The sequence below is a fragment of the Festucalex cinctus genome, chromosome 6, assembly GCF_051991245.1.
Source record: "Festucalex cinctus isolate MCC-2025b chromosome 6, RoL_Fcin_1.0, whole genome shotgun sequence".
Lineage (NCBI taxonomy): Eukaryota > Metazoa > Chordata > Actinopteri > Syngnathiformes > Syngnathidae > Festucalex > Festucalex cinctus.
This window is the reverse complement of record NC_135416.1, coordinates 18,609,788-18,631,962: the sequence shown is the minus strand read 5'-3', so window position 1 is coordinate 18,631,962 and position 22,175 is coordinate 18,609,788. Positions and strand designations below refer to the sequence as shown.

At 39.6% G+C, this 22,175-nt stretch overlaps 1 pseudogene; it reads left to right on the top strand.

Moving 5' to 3' along the window:
• Positions 1-22,175, top strand: part of LOC144020343 (scavenger receptor cysteine-rich domain-containing protein DMBT1-like) — a 31,951-nt pseudogene that overhangs the window by 4,688 nt on the left and 5,088 nt on the right.

Here is a 22,175-nt window from a genome sequence, read left to right as displayed (position 1 = left end):
AGTCCCACAAACAACACCAGAGCTCCCAGTAGACGTAGCTGAGGGAGAGGTCCGTCTGGTTAATGGTGGAAACAGCTCCTGCTCCGGCAGAGTGGAAATCTTCTACCGTGGACAGTGGGGAACAGTGTGTGACGACATCTGGGACCTCATGGATGCACAAGTGGTGTGCAGACAATTGGGCTGCGGTAGGGCCCTGGCGGCCCCCCATTGGGCTTACTTTGGGCAGGGTACAGGACCCATTTGGTTGGACAACGTCAGATGCACTGGAAGTGAAGCAACGCTGAGTAATTGCAGCCACCAAGGGATCGGATCACACAACTGCGGTCACAATGAAGATGCTGGAGTGATTTGTGATGGTAAGAACTAAAGTGAGCAATTATGATACTGCGTGACTCCTATCACTCAACTCTATATTTACATATTTTGAGGACTTTAAAAATAAGACTCCTGTTTTCTTAAGCCCCAATTTTGCCAAAAACGCCGAAGAACAAGGGTGTGTTCTGGCCTCCGCCGAACCCCAAAGACTGACTCACCGAACCCCTGAGGTTCGATCGAACCTAGGTTAAGAATCACTGCAGTATAGTATAAAGAACATATTGCTCTGTCAGTTAATGTAAATGTCCACTTGTTCTTGACATCTACTTACAACAAAACTCTTTTTTTTTTCCAGTGGTCAATGGAACTGCTTATTCTACACCAACACCTGAATTTCATACAACCGAACAAAGAATCCCACAAACAACACCAGTGCTCCCAGTTGATGTACCTGAGGGGGAAGTCCGTCTGGCTAATGGTGGAAACACCTCCTGCTCCGGACGAGTGGAAATCTTCCACCGTGGACAGTGGGGAACAGTGTGCGATGACATCTGGGACCTGACGCACGCGCAAGTGGTGTGCAGACAGTTGGGCTGCGGAAGGGCCCTGGCGGCCCTCCAGAGGGCTCACTTTGGGCAGGGTAGAGGGCCCATTTGGTTGGACAACGTCAGATGCACCGGAAGTGAATCAAAGCTGGGTGAGTGCAGCCACCAAGGGATCGGATCGCACAACTGTGGTCACCATGAGGATGCTGGAGTGATTTGTGAAGGTAAGGACTAAAGTGAGCAATTACGATTCAGTGTATAGTTTTGCCAACTATGATTAGCTTATTTTTTCAGTTTGATGAATTTTGATGAATTATATAATAAATGTGTATGTTGTTGTGTTAGCTGCTTCACCCGTGAGGTTGGTCAACTCTGACAACCGCTGCGCTGGAAGAGTTGAGGTCTACCACAATGGCCAATGGGGTACCGTGTGTGACGACATATGGGACCTCACCAATGCCAACGTGGTGTGTAGACAGTTGGACTGCGGCAGGGCTCGTTCGGCACTGCAGAGTGCAGCTTTTGGACCGGGCACTGGACCCATCTGGTTGGATGATGTCCGTTGTAACGGCAACGAAACTTCGATAACAAGCTGCAGACATCTTGGATTTGGGAGACACAACTGTGTTCACAGGGAGGATGCCAGTGTTATTTGTGAAGGTAGCTTTCATATGGTTAGTTTTGGCAGAATTACACTTAAACAATGAACATAAATAACCCATATATTTTTGGTCTAGCCGGAGAAGCTTCACTCAGACCTTCTCACCTTATTTGTGGCCCCAACAAAATCCAAGTGGGCCTGGATTCAGTTAGCATAACAAGTGCTGGTTACAACGCATTCTCTGGCAACCTGGCAGTCCATAATTGTTCCTGGGCCCGGGTGCAAGGTGATGTCGTGTGGTACGAGGTTGACACAAAGGCAGATGCCTGCGGAAACACGCTGACGGTAAAGAAAACAAAAAACAAAAACACTACACCTTGACACGTTTTTTTTTTTTTTTTTTAGTTCACATTTATTTTAAATGGCTTCTACAACTCTGCCCAAGGTGATGTCATGTAAAATTATACAGTTTACTACAGTATACCACAACTTCACACCAAGTAATGAATGCTGTCCACATGTCTCTTGATTTACTGCAGACTACTGATGTAATCCCAAATCTCATTTGTAACCAATTGCCAACCTTTTGGGGGAGTTTTAACAGTACGCCATAGAAAATATTGATTCTGAAAGTCATGTTTGCACAGTGCAGTACTTGTTTCTTTTTAGTACTATAACCAACAACATCAACATTTTCTGCAACACAACACCCACCCTCATATGCTACATTTGTATTGCATTCGGGATCAAATTGAATCACATCAACATTTCAACAGAAAGTGGCGTTTATTCTTACCATTATTTGTCTTTCAGACCAATCAAACACACGCCATCTACTCCAACAGTTTATTTATCTACCCATTGAGCAACAGATCTTTCTCTCCTGCTGTGAGACTTCCTTTCTCATGTGCCTATCCCCTGGACGCAGACAGCAGATTGAACGTGGCTGTCAGACCATTCCTTGCGTAAGTACCAGTAGTTGTTTCATGAATGGCATGATAGCCATTGTCAAATATATGTAGTATTGTGCTCTATGAACTTAGCATCAAATTATACTTTATATTATATATATATATTTTTTTAACATTTTAAATGACATTATAATTACCCATGAAAGCAGAATCTATGACCTACAGTAGGTTGATGATATGTGCTCTTTCTTGACAGTCTGGATGGTGCAATTGTTGGCTCGGGTGACAAAGCCAGAGCGTCCATGGTCCTCTACCGCAACTCCAGCTATACAGAGCCTTATTCAGGTGGTGTGGTGGTCCTTCCAGTGGGCTCCCCATTGTATGTGGGGGTCTCTGTGGACAAGCGAGATCCCAGCTTGGCAGTTGTTTTGGAGGACTGCTTCGCCTCTCACTCCTCAAACCCTGACAATCCTGAGCGATATTCTCTCATCCAAAACAAGTATGTGTCTGCACATTAGGAATGACTGTACAGTAGCACTAGACCTTTGCAATATTTGGAGAAATTGCGGGTGAATGCTGAAAGCTGAATGCTAATATTTGAATGTATGTGGAATGATGAGGAATGCTGTGATTAAGCAACACATTTCATTATATGATATTAGAATATGCAGATCCTTTAGTGTCTTGTGGAAATGGACACATTTGCAATGTACAGTTGGAGTTGGGATCTGGACCCCCTGCCGCTTGGTTATGGGACAATGCACTTTATGAACTTCGCCACCACAGGAGTGTCAAACACCTGGGACTGATGTTGAGCGGTATTACTGTGGAATACTGACTAGAAATTTGCATGTCTGTCCCAATGAAAATGAATAGGGACACTTTTTATGTAAAATTTAAAAAGTATGTAAGTTGAGAAAAATTACAGCCAGCGAGGCATGCATTTTCGGAGCATGTTGAAGTTAGAATGGTGTAAATCGGATGTATTATGCGGAAGTTGAAAGAGGGGGGAAAAAGTGAGGAGAATAATAGTAAGAACGAATTGCAGCAATGTGTGAATGCTGAGATCATACATTTCAAAGGTGACGATAACCATTGATCTCCTCTTGGTGGTATTAGATGTCCCAGTGACCGCCAACAAGTGTCCATAGCTGAGAGTGGCTCATCCCTCCGGGCTCGTTTCGCTGCCTTGTTCTTCCTGCTTCAAGAGGAATACCGTAATGTTTACCTCCACTGCAGCATCAGCCTGTGTGACCGAAGGAGGTTCTCTTGCATTCCGGTGTGTAATATACGGCATTCTATTTGATTAACAGTGTTGCAACTCTATGTCTATTATTGTTTAACCAACTATAATTTTCTCATATCACTTTTCACTTACTTCCACCACGTAGCCTTGCACAAGGAGAGCACACCGTTCCATGTCAAACTCTGCTCCAATGAAGCCAATCACCATCGGCCCAATCACTTGTAAGTATACTCGCTCAGGTCTCAGACTATACAGTATGACTTAGACTTAGAAATAGAAATTATAGACATTTTCTCCCTCTTTCCTTTTTTCATTTCAGGGGATAAATCATCTAAGTGACATCCTGAAAGAATGACATCTTGTTTTTTATGAAGTGGTATAAAATAGTAAAAAAAAAAAAAAAAAAAAGAAAAAAGAAAAAAAGAGATGAGCCCGCTGACTTTGGGCAGAAAGAGCAACAATCAACAATCATTCACACTTTCATTCAAGCCTATGGGTAATTCATTAAACTGAGAAGTATGTTTTTTGGATGTGGGAGGGTTACGGGTAACTGGAGAATCCGGAGAAAATCCACTCAAGCATGGGGAGAAAATACAAACTCCACAATGAGATGTTTCAACAGAGATTGGACTCCTGACTGAGAGGCAGACGTGTTAACCTACCCGGCAGCATAATCATTTGTTCCTTTTGAAACTGACAATCTCTGACTAATAATAATCAACAAATCATCTTGAAAATAAAGGATCAGACCATTTTGTAACAAAAAAAAAATGTCTTGTGGTCTTTACTGTGGTGGTTCTAGACTGTTGTACCTGGGGTGCCAGGGGGGATCAGTTGGAGGTTAAAACCCCACACACACATATATGCAACATTTTGGACTTCATTCATCTGCTTTGTCACACTGTTTCCCTGCATCTGGTTCTGCCTTCGTTCCACCTCACAATGTAACACTGATAGATTGAAGGCGATACTCTGGCCTGAACAATTTTAGCTGTAAATGTTCAGTGCATTTTTAAAATGAAACCAAAAACTATACTCTTTAGCGCAATTCACCGTGTTCAGAAACTAAAATAGACACTTGTGCTGGTTTTTAATTTTGTTTTTATTTAACCTTTATCCAAAACTATTTCTAGAGTACACTTTAATTTAAAATACGTAAACTGGTCTACACAATTAAAATGATGTACATGGAATTAAAATTTTTGATCAGAATTAATCACATGACTTCAGTAGTTAATTAGCTCACGTTATGTATCTGTTATAAATATACAATACAATGCAGAATAATTTTTTTTTTAAAGTTTTTACAATCTTAACATCAAAGTGGAAAAAAAATGTTAAACTAAGGAATATGGCTGCATCTTTTATTTACTGTAGGTGTTATTTCACAAAAACGAACACCCTTCAACCCAGAATAACGATGAGTCTTGATTTTTACTATTTAAAAAAAAACACCAAATAATAATACAAGCACATCTAAAATAGGTCAGATCGTCTGATCAAAAAACGATGTCGCTTCTATCATGAGCTGGTTTCATCTGTTCCATGTCCAACTCGTCGCCGCTCCATCCATGCAGATCCGTGAGTCACGTGACGCTACAAAAAACACCGTTTCAACAAAGAAACAAACAATTTGTCTCATTGTACTTCCAAACAAATAAATTCCAAAACATGCACAAAATAATATTCAATTCCAACCAAACCATCCAATATGCAATGTGCAAACATGACTCCGGCGACAACAAACAATGTAGAACACCCCACAAACCAACCAACACACAAATGGCTTCCTACAGTTACTGATACAGAAATGTAATAAAAATTCGTAAAATAGTTAAAATTAAAAAGATGTACTGTTAAAAAAAAAACAAAAAACAAAAAAAAAAACGGCGCGTTAATGTGTTGGTCATTTTTCTGCCACTAGATGGCATAATTGCAGTTGTAAGACATTGGTGACAGCTCAGCGCATTTTTCTTTTCAGCTACAGTATCTAATCTTTAACATGAACTTGTGAAATTCTGCTCCGTTAAAATTGTAAAAATACAGCTTGACATCCAGTCTCCACAAATATTTGCATTAAATTTATTACTGCTAAATTTTGACGTGGACATTTCTGCTGCGTTTTGACCGGAATTCCCCCAGTACAGGCTTTCCTACTAACAGGTGGTCATTAATCATGCATGTATTAAAAAAAAAAAAAAAAAAAAAAAAAAAAAAAGTGGTATTAAAGGAACTCAAAATTAACACACTAATGTTGAGACCCTTGAAAAAAATAACTGCAATGAACTGAACTGGGTTGTGTGTTTTGTTATTACTGAGAGCTTGGCATGAGTTGCTATCATATTTTTGGGACCGAAGCACCATACCGGATCATTCCAGCCCCAAATCTTTTACCGGTACGCAAGTACTGGACCGTTCTGGCCCACTTCCACCCCTGATTATGTCATGCTCCGTTACTTACAAAAACTGTCTACAAGTATTATACAGTGTACACACTACTCACTCTTGCACTACTATGAATGGACAGACTTAGGGCAGGGAACAGTACGGAATCAGCGTCGCACACCGGTTGGGATCGTGTGGTAATTTACAAAGGGAAATTGCATGGTAGTGTGCGTATGCGTGTCTACGCATGGTTTTAGAAATCTCAGTTTTTTTCTGCGTACGTGAGTTTTGGGTTTTGTTTGTACTTTTCTGCGCCGGTTTTATAAATAAGGGCCCAGGTATCCAGATTGTTAGGGATGTGCGAAAGTGTGCGCTTTGGATCCCACAGAGCAGACACTAGTCGTGTTGTAAAAGTCAAAAGGTTTAATAATAAGGCACAAGGACAAATCATAGGTGTACAAAAGTATCAAAATAAACACACATTTAGTTAAACTGAAAGCGCATGTGTCAAGCCATGGATGAAAACAAAAGCACCATTACAACTAAGAAGATCTGTTGCAAAATTATCAATCACGAAAAACACATAATAGGGCTGAGCCGCTGTAGACAGAAAGATTAAACAAACTCAAACAAGAATAACAGCAAGGCGATACTTAGCAAGACGAGAGATCGTGGTCATTGTAAGCAGCAAACAAGGTGAATACTCTGACACTTCCTGTTTGCGGCTGCTCAGCTTTTAAAGCCAGCTGATTGCTGACAAGGAGCAGGTGTGCCGGCTCTGCCCACTACCGTTGTCATGGCGACTAGAAACAAAGCAGGAAATCAAGTGAGGAGAGGCACCGAGGACACAGAATTAATTGGGCGCTCTATGTTGTCCCTAGGTGTGCTTGTGTGTGTGGATGGTTGTTCGTCTCTGTGTCCCCTGACAACCAGTTCTAGGTGTACCCCGCCTACTGCCTGAAGACAGCTGGGATAGGCTCCAGCACCCCCATAACCCTTGTGAGGAGTAAGCGGTTCTGAAAATGGATGGATGAAGACAGTACAAAGCAGCATGTTCTTGCTAAATGGTACTTCATTTGTATAGCACTTTCCCACCTTACAAGGCCCTCAAAATGCTATGCGTTTTGATTAGTCATTCACCGACTGTTTCCACAGCAACAGAAACAACTGGACTTTCATTATCTTGCTCACGGACCTTCAACACTCACACTGCACTGGTATTGAACCAGCAACCTCAGGGTTGCATGGTGACCATTCTACCACTGAGCCACACCACCCTGTTGTTATTAAGTTTTCAGTAAAGGACTTTGGAATAAAAGTTTCAAAAGTTTATAGGATATATAATATACATATAGTTCTGTAAAGTTTACATTTGCACAGATTTTTTTTTTAACATAATTATTTTGGTTACCACAGCTGCTATTTTTTTTAACAACATATTAATGTAAATTACACAAAGCTTCATTGTTTTTGTATTACAGTTTTTATGTTGCGATTTGACAGAAATCCACTGTTAATTCTACAGACTACAGACATTTTTTTTTTCTTTTTATAGTGAACTGTAAAATCACACCAGCTAATCTAATTTTGTCTCTTTGAGATGAATATTTCTATGAAGGGGTATTAATCCCATTTTAAATTGGTTCAATTTAACATATATTTATTATACTTTAGCTGCAGCATATAATTGACGTCTGCCCAAAGCCTCCTTTGTCATACTGAGGTAAATTTAATGTTTCTTTATAAATCTGTAAATAACAAATTTTTTAATAAATTATTGACCAATATGAAGTGTTGGAAATGGCTTGCTCTCATTGAGAGTGCAATATTAATGGTTGCTGTCTTTGGGTCTCCTGAGTAGTGATGGCTGAAGGTATGAGGATCCCGCTCGACGTTATTGATATGCCAAAACAAAACTAAGATGGCTCTTCTTTATATAGTAATTTCTAAATACATAGGCTACAGTACAAGTGTTTGACTCTTTTGCAAGAATTTAGTTGGGAAATGTTAGTGTATTTGCATGGCTGAGGAGTCTCCAAGTGTGGGGAAACAGGAGAAGTAAGATGGGAGTGCAAGACATTCTCTAACTGAAAAAGAATTACTTGAAAAATTAAGGGTCAGGAAAAATCTAAATACTAAAATTACGAAAGTGTAAAAATGAGCTCAAGCGAAAACCATGCGCCACTACAGGACTCCTCGCTTGATGCTTTGTCTCTGTGTATGTGTGTCTACGTAACATTATTTGCATATGCTCTCAGCAATTATCTACAAAGTACAAATATGTGTAATGTATTTCGAAAGAAATCTTTGAATTATCTTGACAGGGTCTTTCATACTGTAACAAAAAGGTGGTCAGATTACTGAGAGAAATTGAACCTATAATATTTGCGACCCATGAGTGCAGTGATTTATCATCACATGCAGTCACGTCTTTTGTCAGCTCAAACTAAGCTGATAATGTGTTGCATAAGTGTACCCAAATTACCGTAAGTGCTTATTTTATAACATACTTTCAGGAATATATTAAGTGAGTTTATTGGTATTAAAAAAATAAATAAATAATTGCTCATATTGGGGACTCGCCCTATGTAGAACAAAAGCATCAAGTCAATCATTTACTTTAGCCATACTGCATAATTTGTTTTCAGAGGGAGTACATGTTGTTATGAAATAAATCATTAAAACTATTGCATAACCCGTGCCACAGTACAAAATTCGAAGTGTACAGTAAAAGCATTTATTTATCATGTATTGGTGAGAAATTATTTTAGTGACGTAAAGGGAATCTATATTAGTTGTTATTAAGTACATATGTACTGTTTAGTTGATAAAAACACAACAGCAACACTGAGATTAAAATGCCAGGTTTGTATGCTATTGGAAAGGTTGTACTTTTAAAAAGATATCTGCACAATTGCATTTTTGGCAATATTTAAATAGACAGTGAAGTTGCAAAATACCATGTTTTTATTGAAAAGTATAATTTATAAATATCCATCCATTTTCTTAACCGTTTATATTTAATACTAGAGCTGCAAGCGACTATAAAGGGCCCTTACAACCATATTGGGGTACTGGCACATAGGACAAAACCTTCTAAAAAATACGGGACATGTTTTTTCCAGGCTTGATGTGTGTACAAAGTATCATCAATTTTTACCCAGGTTTAGACCCTCAAAACAGCATCATTTTTCTTAGCAAATAGCACATTGCCACGGCAACAGCAAATAAAAAAAGGCTTTTGATAACATTTCATCTTAAACATCTTTTGATGAAATACCCCAAGTTTGAAGACAATTGGATTAATTTTCAAGGAGGAGTCTCTCAAGATACGACCTCTGGAAAAGGCCAAAATGGCACCAAATTCCAGCGTAAAATCAAAATGGCAGACTTCCTGTTAGATTTAGGGTATATGACACAAAAGTGTTTCAATAGTATAACCCCTGTAAATGTGCTAAAATGGGCCAGAATTATACATTCAAATAATCTAATAATCTGAGTTCACTTCCTGTACATTTTAGGGTATAGCTACCAGCAATTTTTTTTTTGTACGTATCGGGGTGCTACACACACCTCCCAATTTTCATAGTCCTAATATGTCAAATGTAGCAGGATACAGCTTCATTAAACCTCTGGCGGGGGTCGCCACAGAACTTTTTTTTTTTTTTTTTTTTACTCATGTATGACAATTTTAAAAGAAAATGAATACAGGGTATATCTATTATAATGCATTATGTATGTTAAATCTCAACTTGGACTAATCATATATGATATTATTACAACATATTCTCATTTCTAGAAATATAGGCAGGATATTTTGGGTTGGGTTGGTATTTGGTAGTTATAAGTCACAATCATCCATCCATCCATTTTCTTAACCGCTTATTCCTCACAAGGGTCGCGGGGGGTGCTGGCGCCTATCTCAGCTGGCTCTGGGCAGTAGGCGGGGGACACCCTGGACTGGTTGCCAACCAATCGCAGGGCACACAGAGAAGAACAACCATCCACACTCATATGCACACCTAGGGACAATTCGGAGCGCCCAATTAACCTGCCATGCATGTCTTTGGAATGTGGGAGGAGACCGGAGTACCCGGAGAAAACCCACGCGGAGAACATGTAAACTCCACCCAGGAAGGCCGGAGCCTAGACTCAAACCGGAGTCCTCAGAATTGGGAGGCGGACGTGCTAACCACTCGATCACCGTGCCGCCCTAAGTCACAATCATTTTAATCCAATTCTGTTCTAAATTGGAACGTTATACTTGTATTATGTCTACGGAAATGTAGTTATTTCACATTTGTATTTGTTAAAATCAAAGGGATTAATTAAATCTTAAAATGAATTAAAATATATAAAAATTCAACACTTTGATAGACTATTTGCTTGGCAAGAAATATAAAAAAAAAATACTGCCACCTTTGTGTACATATTGCATAATATGCTTAACATTAACAGGGAATGTACAAACTACATTTATCACTTTCTGTTGTCTATGCAACTCTGCCCGATATTGACTAATGACCATTAACTTTGTGGACTCTGGGTTTGTTCTGTTTGAGGGCTATTTTGTGGAAATAGTTTTGATTAATATGTAACATTTCCATTGAATTCCCCATCAGTATCAGCTGTCAATGGACCATTTTTGTTTGATCAATGATTGTTTTGTATGATCTCTTGAAGAGCAAAACTGGCCTATAAATTCCCTCACTCGTTCCTCAGTTCAGCACCACCACCAGACCCTGGACACACTCCTTGTCAAGATAACAAGGTAGGCAAAGAAATTATAACAGCACAATTTGAAAAAATAATATAGTGTATGAACGTCATTGCTTTTCTTTCTCTTAGAGGTCGACACAAGGCCAATATGGGGATGCCTACAAGCATAATATTATTCCTGATTTTGCAGCTCATTACAAGAGGATCAGGTATAGTTTTCATATTATTTTCGCTTTGGTTTGATATCCTCTCATGCATAGTCATTGTACATAAGAATTGAGGGCATTCAAGTAAATTAACAAAATGCAAAATATACAAATATATTAGAGCTGCGAAATGATTTTTTAAAATCATATTCATCACATCTTAGAATTTTGATTAATCATGATCAACGGCTTTCATAAAAATTATTTTTATCAACATTTTTTTGCCCACTAAAATTTCAAGAGCACCAGTTATGTGTTAATTTTTGTACATTTAATGTTATGACGTCTTCAACATGTTTTGATCCACTTCACACTCTCATCCTCCTCTTTTTCTAATCAGTTAATTACTTGCATAATTTAAAATGTTGGCAAATTATAATACTTTGACATAAAAAAATATTCTGAATGTCATATGCAAACATTTATTAAATGCTTTAACTTTAATGCATGTAGTTATGTTTCTTGTCTAAACATCCGCTGTCAAGCTGAAGGATCATCAAAATTTATAGTGTGATTAATCTGTGTTAATACATGATTAATGAGATTTTTTTTTTTATGATTAACGCTTTAACTTTGACAGCACTGAAATACGTAGAAAAAAAATCTACAAATCTTGGGAATTATCTTTCAATAGTGCAAAGGTAAAATTGAAAGTGACCATGGTTTGGTTATGTTATGTACTGTATGTGCAAATAAATAAATAACAGTAGTAAAAGTTGAACAATTCAAAATTGAAGCTTTGAATTCTGCCCTTGTTACATATTTTTGCCCCAAACTCACGACCAGCAAGTTACAGTTTACACATTCATCATAACCTCAAATTTTAGTTCACACACATTGTAGTTTTTACACTCTTGTGGAAAATGCAATTAAATACGAATTACTTTTCGTAGGTACAAGTGTTTCCAGCTGTGATGCGTGCCATGAAAAAGCAACGTGCCAAGCGTCACACGACAGAGGCGACTCCTTCACTGGCTTCTCATGCGTCTGCAAAGATGGCTTTGTAGGCGACGGTCTCACGTGTTACGATACCATAGCCTGCAGCGATGGCTCTTGTTGCATCCATGGTTATGAGTGGGCACCTGGCAGAGGCTGCGTGGACACTGACGAGTGTTCGCGCCCTAACTCACCGTGCGCGGCACCTCTGAATTGCCAAAACACGCAAGGCTCTTACGAATGCCGAATGCCTGCCTCACTCTCCAGATCCGCCATTTCTTCACAGTCAGTCCAGTTCGGTTGTGGAAACACAGTTTGTCCATCAGGCATGGACTGCGTGGCAAACAACGGAACAAGTTGCGCTGACCCTTGTGAGCACTACACTGTCCTGAATGACGACTGGCGTTCGACAGAACGTGGAACGACCGAACCTGCCAAGTGTGACAGAGATACTGAGTGGCATGGCTGGTATCGCTTCTTTCTCGGACAAAACAGCGCACATATTCCTCAGGGATGTGTCCCTGGATTCAAGTGTGGAACCCATATCACCATGTCACTAAAAGAACCTCATCCCACACAGTCTGATGTAATTGTAAGCCGCGCTATGTGTAATACATGGAGTAATACTGACTGCTGCCGTTTTAGCTCCGAACGCATCCATGTGAAGCTCTGCTCTACAGCAGCTTCCAGCTACTACGTCTACAAACTTGTGAAGCCAAACGCGTGTTCCTGGGCATACTGTGCAGGTACGAAAAATGTCTCCCTTTAATGGCGTGTTGCTGTAAAGGTTTTGTGGAATCATTCAATCTAACAGAACTCTTTTGTTCTCAGCGGTTGATGAAGCAAGCCATTTAACAACACCTGAGCCTGAAGGTTCTGGAACGGAGTCAACAACTCGCGCCAGTAAAACAACAACACGTGTCAGCAGTAATACGACAGATGCTCACAGACCAACAACAACAATAACACTAACGACAACAACAGCCAGAACAACCACCACCGGCACCCCATATCCTCCCCCAACAACAACGGCGTCCCCAGTAGCTGAGGGGGAGGTCCGTCTGGCTAATGGTGGAAACACTTCCTGCTCTGGACGAGTGGAAATCTTCCAACGTGGACAGTGGGGGACAGTGTGCGATGACATCTGGGACCTGAAGCACGCACAAGTGGTGTGCAGGCAGTTAGGCTGTGGTAAAGCCCTGGCGGCGCTCGGCAATGCTCGCTTTGGCCAGGGCAAAGGGCCCATTTGGTTGGACAACGTCAGATGCACCGGAAGTGAATCAAAGCTGGGTGAGTGCAGCCACCAAGGGATCGGATCGCACAACTGTGGTCACCATGAGGATGCTGGAGTGGTTTGTGAAGGTAAGAACTAAAGTGAGCAATTACGAAACATAGTTTTTCAGTTTGATGAATTTTGATGAATTATACAATAAATGTGTATGTTGTTGTGTTAGCTGCTTCACCCGTGAGGTTGGTCAACTCTGACAACCGCTGCGCTGGAAGAGTTGAGGTCTACCACAATGGCCAATGGGGTACCGTGTGTGACGACATATGGGACCTCACCAATGCCAACGTGGTGTGTAGACAGTTGGACTGCGGCAGGGCTCGTTCGGCACTGCAGAGTGCAGCTTTTGGACCGGGCACTGGACCCATCTGGTTGGATGATGTCCGTTGTAACGGCAACGAAACTTCGATAACAAGCTGCAGACATCTTGGATTTGGGAGACACAACTGTGTTCACAGGGAGGATGCCAGTGTTATTTGTGAAGGTAGCTTTCATATGGTTCTATAAAGTTTGGCCAGAATTACACTTAAACAATGAACATAAATAACCCATATATTTTTGGTTTAGCCGGAGAAGCTTCACTCAGACCTTCTCACCTTATTTGTGGCCCCAACAAAATCCAAGTGGGCCTGGATTCAGTTAGCATAACAAGTGCTGGTTACAACGCATTGTCTGGCAACCTGGCAGTCCATAATTGTTCCTGGGCCCGGGTACAAGGTGATGTCGTGTGGTACGAGGTTGACACAAAGGCAGATGCCTGCGGAAACACGCTGAAGGTAAGAATAAAACACTACGCCTTGACTGCAAATTCACAAATATGCCTTATTAAATTAGCTTGTTTTGTGCATGGCGATACGGCTCTGATTCATTGTCCAATGCAAACTTAAAATAAAATGCACTGATGGCAGCCATCTCTTGTTATTGCCATTTTTCAAGATGTACCAATACACCTAGCAAGAACTTATCCAGACCAAATTGTTCATCTTCTATCTCTAATAAAAGGCTGTGCTTGTGTAGCGTGCTGCAGAATGCAGTCTGTCGCTCCACATTAAATGTTCAAAGACTTTTATTTGGAGTTTCTGGAAAACACAAAATAAGATATGCTTTAATTCATGAAGTTCGCATACACGGCTGTCGCTCTTCTTTGCTTTAGAATGCGAAGCGCCCCTTCGGCCATTCACATTAAGTAGCAAATGCTGCCCTGTGTCGGTGTTAGTAATTACAGCTTTTTATTTTTTTATTTTTTTATTTTTTTTAATGTTCCACAACGTTTAAGCAATAAAACACAATGAACACGCTCTGAACATGGGCTGCACTGTAAATTAACATCAAATACCTGTGGGAACAATAGAATTCTAAACATAATAATTTTGAATATAGCTGTAGCCTATACCACACTTAAATGAAATGTTAATGTTCGATCTCATGACCATCTCTCTTACAGACCAACAGCACGCATGCAATCTACTCCAATAGTTTATTTATCTACCCACTGGGCAACACGTCCTTCTCTCCCGCCGTGAAACTTCCGTTCTCATGCGCCTATCCCCTGGACGCAGACAGCAGTCTTAATGTAGCCATCAGACCGTTCCTGGAGTGAGTAGTTACAGCATAACTTTGTGTTTATCTGTGTTATAAGGATTTGTATCAGTCTCATAATCTATGCTAAGAGAAAGACACCTTGATTGATGGTCATTATGTGCTCTTTCGTGACAGTCTGGAAGGCGCAATTGTTGGCTCCGGTGATAAACCCAGAGCCTCCATGGTCCTGTTCCGCAACTCCAATTATACAGGACCTTATTCACCCGGTGCAGTGGTCCTTCCAGTGGGCTCACCATTGTATGTTGGGGTCTCGGTGGACAAGACAGATCCCAGCTTGGCAGTTGTTTTGGAGGATTGCTACACCTCTCACTCCCCATACCCCGGGAGCAATGACCGACACACTCTCATCGAGAATAAGTATGCGTCTGCTCAGTTGGGATGACTGTAGACTGAAAGATGATGATAACCAATGATCTTCCCTTGGCTGTATTAGATGTCCGGCTGACCGCCAACTGGTGTCCATAGCTGAGAGCGGCTCATCCCTGCGGGCTCGTTTCGCTGCTCTGTACTTCCTCATTCAGGGGGAATACCTAAATGTTTACCTCCACTGTAGCCTCAGCCTGTGTGACCACAGAAGGTTCTCTTGCATTCCGGTGAGTATGATGCCATATTTGACTCACAGCACTGCAAATCCATGTCCATTAACCACCTATTTCATTGCTATCTTGTTGCTTTACACATGTTTCCATGGTGTAGCCTTGCACAAGGAGAGGACAACGCTCTGCCTCAAACTCGACTCCACTAAAGCCACTCACCATTGGCCCAATCACTTGTAAGCAAATGCATATTTTTTCACTTGGGTATCAGGCTATATGTTGACAAAATGGGATAACTAACAAGATTTTTTATTGTTCCTCTTTCCTATTTTTCTTCAGGGGAGAAACCATCTGTGTGACATCCAGTCAAAGAATATAACTGTTCGACTGTTATTATTCAGCAACCTCAATTAAAAAAATAAATAAATAAATAAATAAATAAATGGTGAGATCAAGTAAATATAATGAAACAGAAATTACAATAAATTGTATTATATTGTCAATTATAAATATGGGCACAAAATGGATGAATAATTCAAACCTTGCACATTTATAATAAAATGCAAATGTTACATAAACCTGCCTGTTTGCATGTTTGGTTTGGTTTAGTTTATTCATTTTTTCCTTTCGGACACATTACAGCTTACATCAATCACATCACATCATTTGCAACATTGACATCCGAAAGAAGGGCTGACGGGTAGAAGCCGAAGCTTATTCGAGACCCGTCCCCATCGACCCATTACTATAACGCATCAGTCATATACATTATTTAGAATAGTCATTAATTCATATCGTTATCCATCCCATACTATCCCAGACACTGCTCGCTCAGTTCCTCTTGAATGTCCGTGTGTAGATTGTGGCTAGTTCCAGTCATTTGGAACTGGTGTCGGTCCCCAGACACCACCAGCAGGACCACCCCGCCAGCCAAGGAAAGCGCATTTCTTCTCTTTCACCAGTAGCGTCTTCGCTGACCTCGGATCAGCTTTCACACATGTTGTGGCTTCCAGAAGAGTAGATCGGTTGCATTCAGCCCATTGCTTTTAGCAATTTTGCCTCGATTCTGGTCAGCTAGCACCACTGTTGCTAGCACTTGTAGTTCTTGATGACTCCTGAGCGCTACCAAAGCCAGCTCACCCAGCATGGCAGCCCACGCCAGCCGCATTCCAGGAACTAGACCACCAACCCCATTTTGCGTATTGACAGCAGATTCATTGTAGCCACAATACAGTCTTATCATGTAGCCTTGCATGTTACAACAAATGTCCAACGGAATTAGAGCCAGACAATATTTAGATTCAAACGGGAATGGCAATACATGTTATCAATGCAGGTGTATAAACAAGAGTTAGCCTTGGCAATGTCAGCAAGTAATCATATACAACTCCAGTTTGGGGTAGTGATGTTGTGAGTTACTGTTGTCTCTCAAGCGCTGCCAGTTCTTCAGCTCTTTTCACGATTTGTGTTTTTTGTTGACCAGTTACCTTTAGTTTGAATAAAAATTTGGCAGTCTTTTGTCCATGTGCTTTCAATAAGTCCATTCTTTCTCATTTGTCGCGCCTTTTTGGCGATGTCAGCATTTCGTTTGGTGAGATTTTCATTGATGTAGATATGTTTACCACGAAGCTTGTGACGGTTTCTCAGAAGAGCAATCTTTTTCTTTCTGTCAACAAACCTGATCAGAACTGCCGGTGGTCGTGTCCCTCCAGTTGGGAGCGAAAAGCACATCTGAATGTGCGCAGGATCAACAGTTAATCCCAAATCTCTGAGTTGAAGTGTCACTTGCTGTTCCACAGTCTCGTTCCCTGAATATTGGTCAGAATCTTCCGTGCTCGTGCTAGCCGCAGCTCTCAAAGGGCCACGGCACGGCTTGATCTTGATACCGGTGACTATCACATCGTTGATACGAAGATTTTGTTCCAAATCATCCACTTTTTGTTCCAAGGCAACAATGCGGCGATCTTTTTCCTGTGTCTCTTTCTTCAATTGCTGTATTTCCTGAAGAAGTGGCTCAATGCACTTCTTCATTTCAAGTAATTCGGCGACCATTTCACTGAATTTTTTTAGAACATTTTATCTCCTCATTCACGTCAGCTCTTTTTCCGCCACATTCTGCAACAATGTAGTTAAAAATCCCAATGCAAAAATCAACAAGTAGTTAGAATCACGAGCGAGTGCAGGAGCAAGTACAGATGCGTCCTTCCTCAACAGATGCGTCCTTGAAAGTGTTTCATTAATAAATGGATACAATATACTGTATTGGATATCCAACTCAGGAACTACTTTGGCATCTTTTCATGATTTTATAGTATTGGCACCATATTAGTATTTAGTCAGACGTATATTAGAGTTTTATGTTCAAGTGTTAGAAACCAACACCCAGGCTACATACATACTCTTGTTTATTGTCTGCTTGACATGTATATATGCACAGACATTGCATGAGGAAAAAAATAAAATATGGGATAGCAGCCAGTTAAAGTTAAATAAGCAAAAATGCCAAACATTCTGGATTCATGACAAAATAACTGAAATATTGCAAGCCTTTTATTGTTTTAATATTGCTGATTATGGCAACTTGGTCTGAGGAAATATTCTAATATTTTGAGATAGGATATTTGAGTTTTCTTAAGCTGTAAGCCATAATCAGCAATATTAAACCAATAACAGGCTTGCCATATTTCAGTTGATTTGTATTGAATCCAGAATGTGTGGCATTTTTGCTTATTTAATTGTATTACAGAAAATAAATGACTTTATCACAATATTCTAATTTTCTGAGACAGTCCTCTATCTATCTATCTATCTATCTATCTATCTATCTATCTATCTATATATATACAAATTATTGACCAATATGAAGTGCTGGAAATGGCTCGCTCTCATTGACAGCGCAATATTACAGTTTTTTTTTCCATTTGCTAAAACACAATTTTGCAAACTAGGCTCGTTTTATCAAAACGATAACACAATTCACAAAACCACACACCCAAATTGCAAAACCCCTCTCATATCCTCCAAAATGAAGCACTGCAACCAAAACTTCATATAGCTTTGCCAAAATCAAACTTTTGTACCAAGTGGCACACACGTCATTCATGTCACCAGATTGATGTATCATCAACTACACACTGATGGGCATAATGCACAGCACTGTCATCTTTAGTATGCTTTGCCATAATGCTAAAATAGTTCAAACTGAAGAACATTCTTCTGATTGTTCACAACCACAGACATATTTGAAAATACACGCATGTTGTTCAAACTTTTTAACAATTTAAAACTTAAAACTTGTTCTATTTTTCACAAGTCAGTACTACATTTGCACAGCAGATATGTTTACATTGAAGTGAACAAATATATGTTCACAAAACAGTAAACAGAAAGAAAATTGCAGGAAAATATATATCTATAGCTCTTGAACGCACCAATCATGAACATCTTTCATGTTAAGAGTTGGAAGTTGTCAGAGGAACAGTTTTATCAGAACAGGACATATTTTCAACAAAATTGGGAGTTTTTCCTTGCCTGGGATAATGACCCATTAGCTTCCTCTTTCTTCTTCTTTTGGTATTTTGCCGTCCATCCGTCCATCCGTCCGTCCGTCCGTCCGTCCATCCATCCATCCATCCATCCATCCATCCATCCATCCATCCATCCATCCATCCATCCAAAACCAAAAATTAGGCAACCTCTCGCATCGCATTGTCAGCCCATGGTTGATGACATGATCAACTAAGGTTTCGTTTGAAAGTTGTTGTCTTGGCCATGAAATCCTCTACCAGCTCTATTCCAGCTCTACCCATACCCCCCCCCCACTCCCTCATTCTCAGCCTCTCTTCTGCTCTCTCTCTCTCTGCCATGTCTTCCATTGTTGTTGTAAAAAGAAAAAGAAAAGAAATAAATTGTTCATCTTTGGCCTTTTTATAGTGCAGTGCTTATACTTCTTGATTCAGGTGCTAACAATTAACCATTGAGGTGCATTGACGTGTTTGGCCAGGAGGCACATATATTAGCCAATTAGCTCATGTATTGTGATTTTGAATTGCAGTGTGTTGCAATGGCAAACATGTGACCTTATGCCAGATTGTTGTGTCTTATGCAGGTCAATAGTGTTCAGTGCATTTAAAAAGTGCCATTTTGAATTGGAAAATATGTGTAAAGCAGAAAATGTTTTTAGAGATTTGGAGACTTGAGAAGAGGTCTTGCTCTCTGTGTGCCAGTTTAAATAATTGTGCTATGAAAGTCATTTTTGTGTTTTAGCAATTGGTAAAAAACTGTAATGGTTGCTGTTTTTGGGTCTCCTGAGTAGTGATGGTTTAAGGTATGAGGATCCCGCTCGACGTTAGTGATATGCTAAAACAAAACTAAGATGGCTCTTCTTCAAATAGTAATTTCTAAATACATAGGCTACAGTACAAGTGTTTGACTCTTTTGCAAGAATTTAGTTGGGAAATGTTAGTGTTTTTGCATGGCTGAGGAGTCTCCAAGTGTGGGGAAACAGGAGAAGTAAGATGGGAGTGCAAGACATTCTCTAACTGAAAAAGAATTACTTGAAAAATTAAGGGTCAGGAAAAATCTAAATACTAAAATTAAGAAAGTGTAAAAATGAGCTCAAGCGAAAACCATGCGCCACTACAGGACTCCTCGCTTGATGCTTTGTCTCTGTGTATGTGTGTCTACGTAACATTATTTGCATATGCTCTCAGCAATTATCTACAAAGTACAAATATGTGTAATGTATTTCGAAAGAAATCTTTGAATTATCTTGACAGGGTCTTTCATACTGTAACAAAAAGGTGGTCAGATTACTGAGAGAAATTGAACCTATAATATTTGCGACCCATGAGTGCAGTGATTTATCATCACATGCAGTCACGTCTTTTGTCAGCTCAATCTAAGCTGATAATGTGTTGCATAAGTGTACCCAAATTACCGTAAGTGCTTATTTTATAACATACTTTCAGGAATATATTAAGTGAGTTTATTGGTATTAAAAAAATAAATAAATAATTGCTCATATTGGGGACTCGCCCTATGTAGAACAAAAGCATCAAGTCAATCATTTACTTTAGCCACTGCATAATTTGTTTTCAGAGGGAGTACATGTTGTTATTAAATAAATCATTAAAACTATTGCATAACCCGTGCCACAGTACAAAATTCGAAGTGTACAGTAAAAGCATTTATTTGTCATGTATTGGTGAGAAATATTTTAGTGACGTAAATGGAATCTATATTAGTTGTTATTATGTACATATGTACAGTTTAGTTGATAAAAACACAACAGCAACACTGAGATTAAAATGCCAGGTTTGTATACTTTTGGAAAGGTTGTACTTTTAAAAAGATATCTGCACAATTGCATTTTTGGCAATATTTAAATAGACAGTGAAGTTGCAAAATACCATGTTTTTATTGAAAAGTATAATTTATAAATATCCATCCATTTTCTTAACCGTTTATATTTAATACTAGAGCTGCAAGCGACTATAAAGGGCCCTTACAACCATATTGGGGTACTGGCACATAGGACAAAACCTTCTAAAATATACGGGACATGTTTTTTCCAGGCTTGATGTGTGTACAAAGTATCATCAATTTTTACCCAGGTTTAGACCCTCAAAACAGCATCATTTTTCTTAGCAAATAGCACATTGCCACGGCAACAGCAAATAAAAAAAAGGCTTTTGATAACATTTCATCTTAAACATCTTTTGATGAAATACCCCAAGTTTGAAGACAATTGGATTCATTTTCAAGGAGTCTCTCAAGATACGACATCTGGAAAAGGCCAAAACAGCACCAAATTCCAGCGTAAAATCAAAATGGCAGACTTCCTGTTAGATTTAGCGTATATGACACAAAAGTGTTTCAATAGTATAACCCCTGTAAATGTGCTAAAATGGGCCAGAATTATACATTCAAATAATCTGAGTTCACTTCCTGTACATTTTAGGGTATGGCTACCAGCATTTTTTTTGTTTTTTTTTGTAGGTATCGGGGTGCTACACACACCTCCCAATTTTCATAGTCCTAATATGTCAAATGTAGCAGGATACGGCTTCATTAAAACTCTGGCGGGGGTCGCCACAGATCTTTTTTTTTTTTGTCTTCAGATGGTTGTTCGTCTCTGTGTGCCCTGCGATTGGTTGGCAACCGGTCCAGGGTGTCCCCCGCCTACTGCCCAAAGCCAGCTGAGATAGGCTCCAGCACCCCCTGTGACCCTTGTGAGGAATAAGCGGTCAAGAAAATGGATGGATGGATTTTGTCAGGTATGGCAACTTTAAAATAAAATAATACAGGGTAGGCTATATCTAATATGATAATACATTATGTATTTTAAATCTCAACCTGGACTTATCATAGAAAATGTTATTATAGATATTTTCATTTCTAGAAATGGCAGGATGTTTTGGGTTGGGTTGAATTGGTATTTGGTAGTTATGTCACAACCATTTGAATCCAATTCTGTTCTAAATTGGAACTTTATACTTCGCCGATAATATTGGATTGTCTATAGAAATGTAGTTATTTCACATGTTTATTTGTTAAAATCAAAAGGTTTGATTAAATCTCAAAATGAATTAAAATATATAAAAACTGATAGACTATTTGCTTGGCAAGAAATATAAAAAAAAATACTGCCACCTTTGTGTACATATTGCATAATATGCTTAACATTAACAGGGAATGTACAAACTACATTTATCACTTTCTGTTGTCTATGCAACTCTGCCCGATATTGACTAATGACCAATAACTTTGTGGACTCTGGGTTTGTTCTGTTTGAGGGCTATTTTGTGGAAATAGTTTTGATTAATATGTAACATTTCCATTGAATTCCCCATCAGTATCAGCTGTCAATGGACCATTTTTGTTTGA